Here is a 17,681-nt window from a genome sequence, read left to right as displayed (position 1 = left end):
TTGCCCCAGTTAAATTAGTGTCTATTTATAGAATGTGATTGGGTATTTAAAATTAGAGATATTGATTAATATCCTTTACATACAGTTTATGAACCTTCTACACGGAAGAAAAATAAGCTAGTAGCAAACAAATGTGCCAAATTTTTAAAGAAAGTTGAATTACTGAATACAAAATAAATAAATAAATAAATAATATGAAAGCAAATGGCCTTTATTTTTAGATTTCTAATAACTGCAAAACAAATTTTAAAATAATGTTATCAATAATTCTCTTGATATGGAAATGTTGATTCAGCTAAACTATATTTAGATCTTGTTTAGATTCTAGCCTCTTATAATATTTACATATTTCAATATGTGTAATATTCATAAATAATCAATTTTGAGACATAGACCAAACAAAGACTAAAAGTAAAATTGAAGATACAGAGTGGTAAAAGAAATGGCAGAATGAATGTAGTCCAATACTGCTCTTTCCCATTTGTTTTCCATGTCAATATAATATTTAAGCTTGATCAAAGACATTGTTGCTATCACTTCTATGGCTGAACCTATGTTGCCTCAAGGAATCCAGGTGCTTGACTAAAATATATTTCTGATTAGTAGACAATGACCAATAGACACTTAACCAAATGTACTTGTTTCTGAGCCTTTGTATTTTGATAGTTCAGTGGCAAGATAGATGGAGACCTCAGTCTGTATTTTTTTTTCTTTATCATCTGTTTAGAGCTTTAATATGTAAATTGACCTGGAGGGTAACCAAGTAGTTTTTCCTCTTTCATGTACTCTTCTCCTCCTGACTTTTCCACACTAGCCATGCTGAAACAAATACCCATCAAGTAAAGTGATACATTTTAGCTGCTAGACATTGATTTTATTTAAAAAGAAAATCAAAGCTAAACAAAATGAAGCAGCAACAGAAACAAAAGCACAAACACCTAAATAAAAACTGTAAGAAAAAATGTTGTTGTTTTTCCAACATCTTGGAAAATTAAGAAGTGTCATACCATATGTGATAAAAATCTCTCAGAAAATTCTTGGGAATGGCAATGTCTCCATAAAGGGAAAAAAAAAAAAAAAAAAAAAAAAAAAGCATGACTGGAGGACATATTGTTCAGCTTTCATAAAAGCCATTCTAATACACTGCAATATATTTATATTATAATAAAGATGCTATTGCTTTGATTTTTTCAATTTTAATTTGAATACTTTCAAGTGGTATTAGCATCCCCATCTTGGTACGGTATGGCTCCCTTCGAGAGGAGCCATGAGGATCATCAAGTTCAACTTCTGGTTCTGCACAGTGTCATTTGGACACTTTTTATGTCCTTTGGCTCCCAAAACTGCACACAGTACTCAAGGTGAGGTCACACCAGTTTAGAGCTGAGTGGGACAATCCCTTCTCTTGACTGGCTAGCAGCGTCGTGCTTGATGCACTTCAGGATATAGTTGTTTTTTTCAGCCACCACAGCATATTGTTGACTTATATTCAACAGAATCTATCAGTATTTTGCAAGGCTTTGTTTTCTTACAAAATATATGAAGTTTCTTTCTTTCAATGTCTGTTTTTTTTTTTTATTATTATTTCTTTTTTTCTTTTTGTTTTCTTTTTTAATCTGAATGTAATTATATATATATGTATGTATATAATTTCCTCCCTGTAAATTGTTCAATTATAGAAAATCAAGCAATAGCTGGGAGTCCATTTTCTGTATAAAACTGTTGCCAATTTACTGTGATACTAGAAAAGTTTGGTGCCTTCTATACCAACAATACATACTCCCAGTCAGGTCTTATGGCTATTAAAATAAGTTTAAACCAAACAGTAAAAGAAATAATTAACTTTTATGTGCTCATACTTTGCACAAAACAAACATTTTCAGAAACGGTCCTTTTAAACCCTAAAGCCATAGCTAGGCATCAAAAGAAATGGCAAAATTTTTAGTGTCATACATATATCTTTTTTTACTGACAAAAAGTTTATTTTGGAGGAACAGTGATTCATTTTGCCAACCATCATAATATACTTTGATTAATAACTGCAATTCCATTTTGGTCTGAATGATAAATGAGTAGCATTTAGGCAGTGCAATTATTCAGTTCAATCACTGAACTGAATAATTGAGAAAAAAATGATTTAGGTTGAACTTTTTTTTTTATTTTTCCCGGAAAAAGTGTTTCTTTGCCTTAATTACAAAACACATGTTCTCAATGACTTTTTGGACCTTTTGAATGGAAATAAAGGAAGATTTGGATACTATTTATGAAACAACAGGTTTCATTCATGATCATATTATTCATTCATACAGACAGATTCAGTTCTTCTGCCTGTACATTCTGTGAAGGTACTCATGATTCCCTCTTCCAAAAAAAATTGAGGATTAGTGAGTGAATTGCTGTTCTCTGCTCTACGTAATTTTTACTGCCACTGTGACTGGTAATCTTTTCTTCCATTTCACATGGATGGACTCTAGCACCTGGATTATAAGTCTTTCAACAGTGAATATTTTATGCAAAGTGAAACAGCACCAGTGAAAGAACTTTCTGTTACTCTAGACCCAGAAAAATCCTATGGAATTGTGTTTGGGTAATATTGTAGGAAATGCATTGTTTTAGAAAGATACACTATGCATCACTTCTGAAAGATGAAAAAAAATAGATTGTATTGATGATCTCTTTCTTTTACCTGGTTGATGTACACTGCAAACAAAAGTTTTAATTTTTGGATATTAATAAAATTCACAGTCAGACATTTTGTATTTACATGGACACTAGATTTTTTGTATCAAACTCAGAACTTGAGTTGATTGAAAATGACTACCTCACACAACTAGATATTTCTCTTCCCATCCTCAGATCTAGATCTGTATATAAAAAGTATGCAAAAAGAAAATGTGAAATACTGCCTAAATGATCTCAAATGCCTAAATGATCTCACTAAATGATCTCAATTCAGGGATCAAGTGAAAAGATACTAAAAACTCATTCCTAAACTCTGCTTTAACAAAAGCAGCAGCAGCAACCTGGAGATTCAGTGCAGCTGGTAGAGGGTTGCAAGTGGGCTTTTGACAGAAGTTTATAGTCACAGGCTTTCAAAAGTGTGACATGCTTAATAGCCTTCAAGAATTTGAAATTAACACAAGTTTGCAGCCAGCAGACTGCTTGAAGTTCTGCATGTGTTGAAGGGCATCATCAACAAGCATGAAACACCTTGGAACTATTTACAACTCCATTTTGTATATCAGTTAATAACTTATTCCCACATCTGTGTCATCAGTCTTAGCAATGAGTTTTCTGTTTACCAAAGGAAGTCACTGAGAGGCCTCCATGATAATGTTTCTCTCACTTTCCTCCAAGTGCAGATCAGACAGCTACCTGGAGAGCCTGAGGTGAAAATAGCTTGCCGCTTGTCTCTCTCTTTTTTTTTTTTTTTTCTTTTTTCTTTTTTTTCCCCCCACTTTCTCCAGCTTATAGCTAAGCATCCACAATACAAAAAATACAAAATAACTAACCAATGCCTTACATCAGGTCTGCAAGTTGCTCAGTTCAGTGGCTCAGCTCATTGAAAGTTATGTTAGTGAAAGTTATGTGTTTTAAACACAGTCCAAATTCTTCCTCTATTTGCCCCAAACCATCTCAAAGGACAAACACAAAGTTTATAGGTTAAACAGTTTGAGGCGTGGTGGTGGTGGTGAGAGGGTTCTCTCTCTGTTAGTCATGAAATTCAGTGTGCATGAATATATTCCACCAGAAGAAACACCAGGTTTTTAAATATGGGGAATTCTCTTTTTTGCCAAAGACCTTAAGTTCTTCACTTGGAAGGAATCAAAAAGCTTTCTGAATAGATTTTTTCACTTCACGCAACCTGTCCTTAAGATAATTTCATCTCTGCCAAGAAATTTTCAGTCACTGTATGGAAGAATACATTTGGGAATAATTCTTTTGACCAATCACATGTGGCTGTGAAAATCATTAGCTATCCCATGATGGGTGGGTGAAAGGAATATGAAAAAAATGACCGAATTTAAGAAGAATCAGAATTTGCACACCCAGGAGTCTTTCCTCCACTCCTATATCATTTCTCTCGAAAGTCCATACACGCTTTCTGGAAAAACTTGTATATTTAGAAAGTTTATCTTTAAAATAGAACCACAGAATAAATAAAATGAAGATTAAAATATAAGATAACTGGAAGTTGATTTGTATCTGTCCAGTGGATTATTTTAGGAAGTTTCCTAGTGTACTAGTGATTTTCTGGACTATTATCCTACATTTCTAAGCATACAAGAAATGATGTCTAAAGACCTCGGGGGGGGGGGGGGGGAGAGGGGGGCCCGAGAGAGAGAGAGAGACCTATGAATTCAAGGTGTAATATCAGTGATTACTGATATTTTTATGTTCTCAAAACACATACTGTTTTCTTTGTCACCTTTGTAGCAGCTGAAGAACCACTTTCCGTGCTACAGAATTGCAGACAATATGTTCTCAGCATGAGGCTGCTAACATCCTTGAAGAAAGAATACCAGAACAGCTACTCACTTTCTAACACCTCTAAGCTAGGAATAACTTCATAGTTCAGAACACTCACAGTCACATATTAAATTAAAGACAACTGTTTCTCTGCTCAGTTTGTTATTTCTGTCAAGCTTATTATCATAGGAGACAAAACTGAAAATGTAAGCCAAGTACCTGAGAAACAGTATCTAGTCTGCATGAAAACATAACTTACCTTGCTTACAGTCACCCCTTTTTCCTTTTTTTTTTTTTTTTTTTTTTTTTTACTATGAAAACACGCATCTGCTGGTTGCCCGTAAATTGTATTGACTGGATAACACTATACAGCCTTGCATAGCTTAGAGGATGTGGAGCAAGGGAATGTTCATACAGCTGCCTATTCCCTTGAACATTCAAAGCTGCTGTGATGAGACACAGCTTCTTTTTGTTACCAACAGTTGAAGATAAGATCAAATGTTGCAAGGCTGGTATAAAGTTTTCTTTTCCCACTACATCTTTCCCCCCATTTCACAAATTAAAGTATTGTATCTCAGAATTCCCAGTCAGGGTCAGAAGGGGTAAGACTCACCCTTCCCAGTGACATGTCAATAGCATCTACCATGAAACATAGTAGCTGGGTTAGCTCTTCTCTCACTGTTTCCTTTCACAGAGGCTTTCCCAATCCACCTCTGTGTCTCAAAGTGCAATCCACCTGAAAATATACATAAGAGTTGCTGAATAGGAATAATTTCACAGCAATACAGTTTTGGTGCTGCATGACGGGTTGTGACGTGTGCATATTGTAGCAATTGGGATTTTCATGGCAGACTTTTAGAGACTTATGTTAAAACAGAAAAAATTAAAAAAAAAACAAACACCACAACACAAACAAACAAACAAACAAAAAACAGAAGCCCTTTCACTTACGCAATGTTAAAGGTGAAGAAACGGATCACTTACTATACTAAGAGATCTTTCACTTCATCTCTGTATGTCCTTATGCCTGGCTACATCACCAAATAAATTTATCTCTAAAGCTGTTTCTACCCATCTGAAAGCAAAAATTTCCTGTACAAAGGTGAGAAACTTTGAAGAAGGTGTGTGTGGGGAGTCCTTTCAGGCAGCAATGGATTGATGAACAGCCCTTCAAAACAGAGTCTGACTCTTCATTCATAAGGCTATAAGAGAGGAAGAGAGAATGAGGAGGTCTTCTGTTGTCACATTCTGCTACTGCTTCAGTTTTACCAACTTACATATGTCTATGAGACTGTCATAGATGAATTGCCTGTTGGGACTCTACAATAACAATACAGCATCTTCTCAGGAAAAGGAAATAAGCTGTTCTCCAAAGCCTTAATTTCAACAGTGCAAAGGCAAGGAAACAACAGATGCAAACCACAAAGGTAAGATATGTTTGGTTGTTAGTTATGGTCTGATATATGAAGTTCAAAGTGTAGTGGTGTCTTCAGTTAACAAGTGGGTTTATGAAACCCACTGTAAACTGATGAAAATCACATTCACTGCCTTCAGTTGCATTACATGAAAGCCCAACCCTCAGCTGCAATGTCGAGTTTCTATCTGCTGATTTGTAATTTTGTATGCTACTAATTTTGATGTAATTTTGAATGCTACTCTTTATTTAAATATTATTTCTTTTACATTACAAAACAGCTGAAACAAACCTCTAGGAAGCTAGTTGAAGCACTTTTACAGTTGTGTTTTAGGATAGGACATGTCCATTCTGATACACATTCTAACTTAACACTGGATTTACAACTGAATTTCTAAATACCTATGAAGACCCAGGGGGGAAAGAGAGAGAGAGGTAATACATGTATATATACACACATATTTCAATTACATATGTCTGTAAACAGAAAGAAACACATATACATTTATAAAAGGTGTTTTATCACATTTATTTACACATTTTACTTGGTATTCAATATCTTGTAAATATTCTCCCCTTCCTCTCCCTTGCACCCCCCTCCAAAAAAAAAAAAAAAAAAAAAGACAACTCATTTGCTTAATTTGCATTTTACATTTAATGAAAATTGGTATATAGAAAAGATCAGGCAAGTTTTCTGTCAGTGTTAAAAATCCCAATCAATTAAATTAAAAATTCCATTGTTTAATACAGCTTTTATATCACTTCACTTTCATTTTCTCTAGCAAGTATGTGTAAAGGTCCATAGGAATCCACTGTACTGAGTATATGCTTCCTGCAGAACTCTCTAGGTAACTTTCAGCTGAATTTCCATTTGATTCATTTCAATTTTAAAATATTAATTATTAAAAATAAAACGTTTCATATTTCAACTTTTAAAGCTTTCCTGCTCACAGGGAACAATCCTCATTTCATTCAGGCAGTTTTTCTATATACATAATTAACTGTCTATTTTATATTTCAGCTCCTTATGCTCTTCTGTTAGGAAGATTATATTAAAAAAAAAAAAAAAAAGCCAGGGGGGTATATTTGAAAGTATAACAAATTTAGTCTGCTTGCACTGATCATTAAATGAGATCTATCCTTATAATCTGAGTTATCAGGTGAATCTTCTCAGAAGATTAAAAGAATGTCCCTAAAACATCCTGGTAATCGTAGTTGTGTAAAGTCAAAAAGCATACTTGCTGCTCTGTTCATGAAATCCGTACTTTAACAAAAGAAATGAAAGGCATCCTTGGACTTCTCAGACTTCAAGACTCTTAAGCTTTGAATTGAAATGAAGTGAATAAAAAGTTAGGTTTAAGCCTAAAAAGAGTGTTTCAAGTCTTCCTGTAAGATATCTAGACTCTACATCTTTTAAAATAATTTGACAAGGCACACCCAAGTACAAGATGTACCCACTCCAAAACAATCATATTTAAATCTCATCAAAGACTATGTTAATGTGCTGGAACAACACTTTATGCAGTCATCTGAGAATTTTAAAGTTTATGCCCATCTACAAATTTCTGACCTTTCAGCATGTTTCTGTTCACCTGATCTCCCAGCGTGCTGCACAGCGCATTGCAGTGAAAACCTGTGCTAAGTCAGTGATCCTCCATCTCTGATTCTTTTATTCCAGTAGCGTTATGGAGAATATTTCCATCATAGCTATCTTGTAACAAGTTTCCTTGAGCCTCAGTAGCATACACTTTTCCACAAAAATGTTTGGATTATTCCTTCTACATAGTTGTATGCAAGGGAAAAATAATTTTTTGGCAGAATAAAGGAAATAGCTTTAAAAATAAAAGTACACTCTTAGAATTAAATGAGATTTGACTAGTATAGAAAAGAGATATGTCATCTGATATTTGTTCATTTGAAAATCTCACTATGTAAGTCATATATCATCTAAAGCATTTCAAGCCTGGTGCTAAGAGATGTGAATTTGTCATAAATAATATTTCAGGGAAAAACAAGAGGATTTGATGTGTCACAAGTTTAAATTGTAAAACTGATTGAAAACAGACTGAAAAGCATGTGTTACAGAAAAAATAGATTTAGATAAAATCATATCCTTAACACTTGATTAAATAATGCTGTCTTTAAGACTGTTGTCTGATGTGAATTAGAACAATTACATTAGTTTTAAAGAGCACAAAGACAGTATATTTCTTTTTTAAAAATAAGTTTTGTTTGTCTGTTTCCTACACAATAATTGCACTCAATAAGGAAACAAAGAGAAGAGCAGTTCTATCTAGAATCAATGGGGTTTGATGAAGGTATATTTTTAGTCATGGTACAAGGCAATCCAAGCAAACAAACAAACAAACAAACAACAAAAAAAAAAACCACAAGAAAAACATGAAAATACAAAAAAAAAAATAAACAACAACAACAAAACCCAGGAGCTCTTGCTCTCCATGAGAGCAAATACAGCGTTTTCAGTAGAAATACACTAGCTACATGATAAATCTGACTGTGTACTCACAATAAACCTAATATTTTTAATGTATGTCTTGTGCTATTGAACTAGTTTTGTACTATTGGAAAATAACCACTATTATTCTCTGAACTGCTCTGTTCAGAGAGTTCTCTCTCTGAACTGCTAGTATTTGATACTTAATTCGTTTCACACATAAGCCACTTTTCTCCTTCTGGTCATTAATCCTATTAATAAAGGGGATTTTTGCTGTCCTCATATCTCTAAGTGAGGTGAGATTAATTACGTGTAGAGACATCTGTCTCATCTGCAAACTGAGTGTCCATTCTTCCTCTTCCTCTCCCTCTTCCTCTCCTTCTTCCACACTCATTCTATCTTTGTAAAGTTTCATTTTTCTTCACTGTTCAGATTCCACTGAAAAAAATATACCAGAAACTCAACATCATCAACAACAACAATAAACAAACACCTCACCAAAGTGAAAAAATCCTGGAAGAAAATAACTATTTTCAAATAAAAAGAGCTATTTTCAGATAAAAAGAGCTATTTTCAAATTAAAAAGTAAAACTTTTTTTTTTTTTTTTTTTTTTTTTTTAATTAGACCAGTCTGTTTCAAAGCTATTTTCACTCTCACTGTCATCAAGGATTTCTCAGTACAGTGATCACCAGGACCAGAAGAGTCTGGTCTGGGTGCCTTTTCCCCTACAACAGTAGTGGAAAACAGAGGAAATGATGCAAGAGCCTTCACATAGGTTCTGTATATTTTGAAAATTATCATGTTTTATCTCTTAGTTATTTTCTTGGCTTGTACTATTTCAATATGAAAATTCAGATGCCTGAGAGTATGTTATGATATGCTATGCTGACTTATTCTTCTCGAAATATTAAAGTGCAAGCCTTACATTTTCTTTGAAAGTTTACTATTCCCCACAACTTTACTGGTGAAGTTACCTTATTACCTTATTACAAATAATTCTAAAATCCAAGACAAGACAGGAATAACAGTACTGAAGAACAATGACTACTCCATTTGATTCTATACATATAAATTAAAAACATTCCAAAAAAAAAAAATCAAGCTAGGATTCATTCATCACCTTTATGTAATAAGAGAAAAATACAAACATTTTCTGTCAATTATGTTGGTCCAGTCTAAATTAAACATGCTGTTTACAAAGAAAATTGCTGTTCACAGTGTCAGATAGAATGATCACATTTAGGAGCATTTAGGCCTGGACTGACACACCAGTTCACTGACTCAGCTTTGATTTTTAAGCTCAGCAACAGAAGATAAAAATGGTATGTCAGTCCATGTATTCCAGGTAGGCTAGGAAAGTTTATCAAGTTCCTAACACACACACACATATATATGTAATGAAAGTACTTGCAATTGACAATTGACATTGATAATCGAGACAAAGCCATTAGCACAGGTATCCAAGGGTCACCAAATGAGAACTGCTACACCCTGTGTGTTTTGAAACTAGTCTGCCTAACTGTCTCATCAAATCACACGTTAAAGATGTACTTTTTTTTTTTTTTTTTTGTGTGTGTGTGTGTGTGATAAAAGATGTGTAATTACTAAGTGTGAGGCTGGGTCAGCCTTGGTAGGAAAGACAAAGGAAAACAAAACTGGTTGGCGCCATATGTACTCTCTTTGTCACTAAAGAAATGACTGAAATCCGTGTGACTATTTCAATCTTTTCCAGTTTGTAGATATTATATATTGCCTTCTCTCCCAGTCATTGCTATGATTGCCTATCTCTTTTTTCTGTCTTTATTTTTGGACTTCATCTTCCCACCCCTGCAAGGATGTGCTGCTCTTTACTATAATGTCTCAGAGGTGGAAGGAGGATAATGGTAATTATTTTTTCCTCCTGATTATCAATAAAAAATATTAACTGAACCAGGAATATTAAAACAAACAAACAAACAAAAAACACTAAAATAATACAGGAGTCAAATACTATGTCTTTGAATCAGTCTCAAACTTAAGAACTTTTTTTTTTTTTTTCAGGGTTTGTTTGTTTGTTTGTTTGTCTGTTTGATTAATTGTTTTTGTTTTCCTAGTAAATCATTTTCTTCTCAGTTTATTCCTATGGAACTTCTACCACAGAGTTCTCAGCATTCAGTCAAACTCCTGTAGGGTTTGGAGACTCTGGATTTTGTTTTTCTTTTTCTTGTGCAAGGAAAATAAAATGAATGCAGGATAACTGCGTCATAATTTTAGTGGAAACAAAGTATCCCATCATGAGGCAAAGTTGCATAATTGTGTCTCAGTGACACAGACTATCAGTGATAGCAGACTATGGAAGCCTTGTTTGTGGGCAGTAGAGCTGAATAGATACGTGATGACCTAAGTCTGGCAGCAGGAAGACTGAAGTGTCTGATGATTTGTTGAACTTGCATTCAATAACAGGTGCTTAAATTTGTCCATTACTGCATCTGAGAAGAGTGACGTATCTAGGCCAAGATTAAAACATCAATTTGAATAGAAATGACCAAATGTAAATAGAGAAAAAAAATAATGTTAATATTTCAAGGAGCATTCTCTTATGTCCCAGAGGGGTTTCTCAAATATAAGATCCTGATTTACTTTGGGAAATGCAGTCTCACCTGTTGCATTTGATGGAGCTCAGAAAATCATTGTCAAGACAGAACAAGAATATTACATTTGCAAAGCTGTAATTCATTTTTTAACTTATTTAAGAAAACTGCATATAAAGGATAAGGCATATACTTACATACTTGTTATCTAACTTCATTTATAAAAGATAAAAAAATATCAAATCTGTTATAAGACAGAGTCCTATATGAGACCTGCACAGGTTCACATATACTTGGAATTTTCTAAATTTGGAAGAGTGAAAAAAAAAGGAGGTTTCATGCCACCATTTCCAGGTGCTGCTGCAGACCTCTGCACTCTGAAGCTGAGTCACTTAAACTCTGTTACCAGAGTCTTGTCTCATGGGGAGCAGAAAGGCTTGTTGCCACAGCCCTGAAGGACGACAAAGCTGTGATTGTGGGGGGAAACCCATTATCCTAGTCTAGAGACAGGAGCCACCACCACAGAGGAGCCACAGGCCCACAGGCCAGGTGCCCCAACATCAGCAAGGAGGTTCTCCCCACAGCCCAAGAAGGTTGCCCCACAGCCCAAGGACATTGTCTGGTATACAGGGCTCCCACTGGGGAGAAAGGAAGAGATACTGGGACTGCACAGGACTAGCTGTGGAATTGTTAGAAGATGTAGTGAAGGTGCAGAAAGGGAGGGATTGAGGTGGTTTGTAGAGGAAAAAACACGGGAAACCAGAGGCAGGCAGAAGGGGGGAGGGGTAAGGTAGGTTAATAAAGAAATAATAAGCTATGTAGACACACTTGTTATTTGTAGTATTGTGTTGTACATGAATGCAGCATCTCTCCATATTCTGTATTTTGGACAAATATATTAAAAAAAAAAAAAGAATAAATTGTCCTGTTCACACAGCACTGAGACTCTCTGAGGGATTCCGGAATACAAGTGCAGTCTGTCCTGCCAGTAGTAAGAGTTAGTGCTTGGAACAGTGTGACTCAGTCAACTTCTAAAGTGCATGTTTGCTTAGTTTTCCATTTGGAAAGTATATTAGTAAGTTCTATCATGTGAATGGAACCTCATTTAGTGCTGTGAAGAATCTTTACCCTCTTTTGACTTACATTTGTAAAATTCAGTGATATTACAAAGGTAATATCTTCTCTTTAGTAGATATTAAATATTAATTTATGCCTCACAGCCATATTACTCCCAACTGTTGTCCTGTCAGACATAATAAATTAATTGAGGGTGTGTGGAAGGAAGTGGAGACATTCAGTTTGGATTGGAGACCCTTAAGGAAACTGCATGATACAGGAATTAGTACTGGTGGTTATTTAATATCATTTTTCCTTTGAACAAAACACGTAGATAATCTCCACTTGATGCTGGATTAAATGAAAAACAAACAAACAAACACACAAAAATACAAAACAGCTTTTTTGAGAATTTGAGCAGCCTACTAATTAAGGTAACACCAAGTTTTTGCTCCCCATTGTTTGTCTTACATTTAAACAGCCTGTTATGCATTAGAGGGTAGTCCTGCAAATATCTTCTTAGATTAAACCCTGTTACATGCTTAGGTGCCTTCAACTTAAATAAGGCAGATATTTTTGGTGCCTTTAAACAATTCATCTTCAGAGTTTATCATCAGAATCAGGCTACTGAGTACTACTTGGTATTACAAGTATAACAACTTGTATTACAAGTATAACAACTACTACTTAGGAACTGGAGCCTGAAATTAATTCATAAGATTATTAATCAGAATTTAGCTGAATACAAATTATTCTGTGTCTGTGTATGATGGCAGTGGTACAAGAAGCTTGCCTTTTTTATCCTTTTATCTGAAGGATCACTAAGAGCAATACCCTGGTTCAGTGTTCTGGGAGAAACTGGAATTCATATCTATGCTTCCTAGGAAAACTTAACTTCCAGCATAAGAGGGACTTGGGAATCACAGAATCACAGAATTGTCTAGGTTGGAAGAGACCTCAAGATCATCGAGTCCAAACTCTGACCTAACACTAACAAGTCCTCCACTAAGCCATATCACTAAGCTCTATATCTAAACATCTTTTAAAGACCTCCAGGGATGGTGACTCCACCACTTCCCTGGACAGCCTATTCCAATGCCTAACGACCCTCTCAGTAAAGAAGTTCTTCCTAATATCCAACCTAAAACACCCCTGACACAACTTTAGCCCATTACCTCGTCACCAGGCACATGGGAGAATAGATCCCACCTCACTACAGCCTCCTTTAAGAAGGTACCTGTAGAGTGCGATAAGGTCGCCCCTGAGCCTTCTCTTTTCCAGGCTGAACAATCCCAGCTCCCTCAGCTGCTCCTTGTAAGACTTGTTCTCCAGACCCCTCACCAGCTTTGTTGCCCTTCTCTGGACTCACTCGAGCACCTTGATGTCCTTCTTGTAGTGAGGGGCCCAAAACTGAACACAGTACTTGAGGTGTGGCCTCACCAGAGCCGAGTTCACGGGGACAATCACTTCCCTAGCCCTGCTGGCCACACATTTTAAAAAGATCATCTTTTGTTTGTTTGCTTGATAAAGAGCTGGGACTGGATGCATGTTTAATGGAAACCTAAAAACATAAAAGAGGTCATGTGCACTTCTTGTACAGAGTGTCAAAAAGCCATTATTAGTCACAAACATTCCTAGTGGATAAGCAACTCAAAGAGAATCAGAAATGCTTTTAGGAAGCAAAAATATTTGAGAAGCAAATAAATGTTTTCTCCTGTCAGTTCACCTCACAGACTTCCTTATAAAAGTAATTGTAAGTGTACAACATGTAAATCAACTTGATAATGCAGTTACTTACCATTGAGCCTCTAGAAATTTACTCCACAGTCACCACTGTTTTCCCACTTCTTCCAGAGAAAGCTTCCATTTTCACACCTATCACCACCGGCTTCTTCCCTGGACAATTAAATAATATTGTGCATTCAAAGTGTGCCCATGCTACTGACTGAAATCATTATAGCACCTAAAATCCGCTAAAACAGCAAGGTTATATTTTGTATTTAACCTTACTAAACATTTTTTGTGAACATATCCAAACTTTAGTCAAGTGCCTTAAGGCAGAGATTATACTCCTCCTCCCCCTCCCCCCCCCCCCAAAAAAAAAAAGAGAGAGAGAGAAAGAGAGAAAATAAAACCTCAAGTATTAGCAAATAATAGACTTAATTTCCTCTTTTCCAGTAACACGTGAAGACATTACATTGACTAAACCAAATATCTAAAGCCTATAATTGATAAAAAAAAAAAAAAAAAAAAAAAAATGAAGAAAATGACTTTATTTTCTTTTTACAGAAGGTTATTATTCTAACTTTCTTTCATCTCATTAGAGCATCAGGCAGATAATGTAATAAAAATTTATATGCAAAATCCAATAGCTTTCCCAATCCAGTTACTATATCTGACAGTGTAAATCGAAAGCACTTTAAACAACTGAAGTTACTTTGTGTTTTAACCAGTGAAAATGAATCAGGTATAATAGGTTGTGGATTTTCTTTAATGATTCAGAATGTATTAGCATCTCTTGTATTGCTGCTTTTCTTTTGTTTCTCTGTGAAATGAAATAGTATTACAGATATTCTCAAATATCCATTCACAAGAGCAGCTGCTCATATTTCCAAGTATTCTATTTCTGACCATTGTCAAATATATATTTTCAGTTAGCTTTAGATTTAGAAAGAGTCAGATTTATTGAACAGTAATTTCTGAGAAGCCCATAAACATTTTTATAATAATCGTCACTTTTTATTGACTTCCATTCTCTCATACCAAAGCCAACTTAATGAACGGAGTACACACCACTAACTAAAAAACGATTGTGAGTATTTGGACAAATAATTCTTTCAGCTTTTTTTGTGGAAAACAAAACAAAACAAGAACAAAAAAAACACTGGCTATACTAATTGTTACTGTTAATGCAACTGAGATTCCCAAGGTCACAGAATCCTAAAATAGTTCAAATTAAAATATCTATAGTCCAATCTCCTGCTCAAGGCAGGGTCATTGTTTGGGTCCTGAATCTCATCACAGTCCTGACTGTCCCTGACCTGATCTTCTAGGGCCTCCCCTCCCCTGCCCTTCCCTGCCTCATGTCTGTCCCCTGGGCTGCCAGCCCCCACCCCAGTGAGGCCATAGCAGGGCTGGGCTGCAGCTCCCCACAGATCTGTCCTGCCCGGACTTAGGCCCTCCTGAGCTAGGCCCAACTGTGGGCCCAGTCTGGCCTAGGCTCAGCCATTGCCAGGTTTGGGGCAGAGGTTATACCAGTGACCCTGGCTGTCCTGCTCCTTGCTGGGGTGGTGGGACAGGCCTTGGTTGGGAAGCCCTGCCATGAGAGACCCCATGGGGAGACACCACCACTGCCTGCCCATGGGAGCCACCAGCCTCACGGCACCCTGAGCATCAGCTCTGGGGCGCAGGTTGCTCAGGGCTTTATCCAGTTGGGTCATGAATGTCTTCAAGGCCAGAGACCGCACAGATCAGTGTGATCTGTCACGTTTCCACCACCCTTTATTTTTCAATTCCCCATAATCTTTTAAAATATTCCATTTTGATTTACCTGAATCCAATTCTTCCTAGAGAGGCTTGATCTAATTCAAGAGTTTCCCCATTACTACATAAATCTTCATAAACAGATGGAAATCACTTTATAAAATGGAATACTGAAAGATGACATTACCCACCATTTAAAATGTTGTCATGTTGATTCAAATCTGAAATGTAAAGTTCCCTATTTCAGTAATTTCCATTTCATTGGAAAATAAAGTTCCATTTCAGTAATAGTACTACAGATGAGTCAAAGTACCATAGATGAGTCAAAGATTGATTCCAAAAGTCTGAGTCACAGGCACAGTGCCGGTGACATTTGGAGAGCTGTTTCTTGTCCAGCAAGTCACACAGTCACATACCCCTGTAATGGGGCTGAGGGGCCTCCTGCTCTGCCTTCAGCAGTCTGGGCCTCTTGAGCACCCCAGGCCTCCACATGTCCCAGTTCTAGGGACACCCTCCTCTGGGCCCCAGGCACCTGATCTACTCTCTAGCTGGTCCAGCTCGGTGCAGGCCAGCATCACACACTGAGAGCACACCCTCATTGTGCCATGTGCTAGCACCACAAGCACGTGAGACACCCACCTTGTTCCACTCCAGAACTCAGAACCACTTCACTTTTGGCAGTGTTTGTCATGTAATCTGACAGACAGCACTTCTTGATGATGATGGTCAGCATTAGATACACACGATTCTTCTCAAGTCCCTCCTGTGGAAGCAAGCTGGGACACCACATACTGTAAACACACATGAAATAAGAAAGAGTGCTACTGGTGCTTCCTACTTTTTGTGTTAGCTGACAAATATTTACCAATGTAATTCCAAATCTGCTGGTTGCTTTTGTTCGTCAGTGCTCTAAACAGCAAAGGAAAGGAAAACTTTTTTTTATTTTTCCCCCCCCCCTAGAACAAAGCTTTTTTTAATAATTATTTTGGTGAAGAGGAAAATATCTAATTCTAACCTCCAGAAAACAGTAAGCAATTGGCTGTTACTGAATGAAAAGAAACAGAATATTTATTTAGAAGAATACATTCTCAAGGAAAAAAAAAAAAAAAAGCAATAATGATATAAAAAGATTCAGAATGGAAAATAAACTATAACAGCAACAGCAACAACAACAAAAACTAAACCAAAACTAAGATATTATTTTCACTTCCTGTCTTGCATGTTTTCATCAGATCTGTATAATGATCAGACAATATTGCTACAAATATGTGAAGGTAGAAATCCCACAGTGGTCAAAAATACTTTCCTGTTGTTACACAGAGCTATGAAAGTCAAACTTTCTTGAGTCAATTTGTCAGTGCAACAGTACTCTAACTCCATTGATTTACATATTTTTTCTATAAAACTTTGCATTTTTCCAAGCAGAAATAGATTCTCCAACTCCATACGTGCAATGCTGGTGGCTAATGACACTGTCAGTCAATACATTTTATTTAATCTGTGTAGCCTCTGTTCACATGTTGTCTCGGTTTACTAAATGAAAATGAGAGAAGTCAATGTTTCCAACTCAGTCATTCTTCACAACTGCATCAAAAGACCCTGAGAAGACATTTATGACTGTTAGCCTCCTACTGTGTGTCTCAGCGATGAATCACATACAGTGACATGGATACCTTCAACAATGATTGCACTGTGTGGTAGTGTGCACTGACAGATTTGCTGAAATTCAGTTTTATTTCTGTGAGTACTAAATCCACTGACATTCTAAGTTATAGTAGTAAAATGCTATATTTTTTTTTGTCGTTGTTGTTTGTTTGTTTTTTTTGACTTACTTCATTAAAAAGCAAGTCTCTTGATTAAATGTGATTAAATGTGTCCTAATGTCTTGTACTGAAACTTTAAGAGAAACAGACTACATGAAAGATAAAAGTTGCTGTGAGTTGCAGCTCAGAAGTCAAATAAAAAAAGTTATTTTGTTGAGAAAAGGTAGCTTGATATGCCTGTAAAATTTATAGGAATCAATCTCCTTCAAAACCTCCTAGGAGTTGGAGAAGGAAATTACATTTGACATAATGGGAAACATTTGAGATTTTTAATGCAAGGCAATGTATTCTACATACTTTGTATCAAGAAACTTTTTCAATCTGCTCCTATCTGTGGGACAACACTTCTGATGGTTTTTAAAATGAGAGAAGAAACCTTACTCTGTATAAGGGACATTGACAATATTTA

This window comes from Aythya marila (assembly GCF_965140915.1).
Source record: "Aythya marila genome assembly, chromosome: 1".
Classification (NCBI taxonomy): domain Eukaryota; kingdom Metazoa; phylum Chordata; class Aves; order Anseriformes; family Anatidae; genus Aythya; species Aythya marila.
This window is presented reverse-complemented; position numbering follows the sequence as displayed.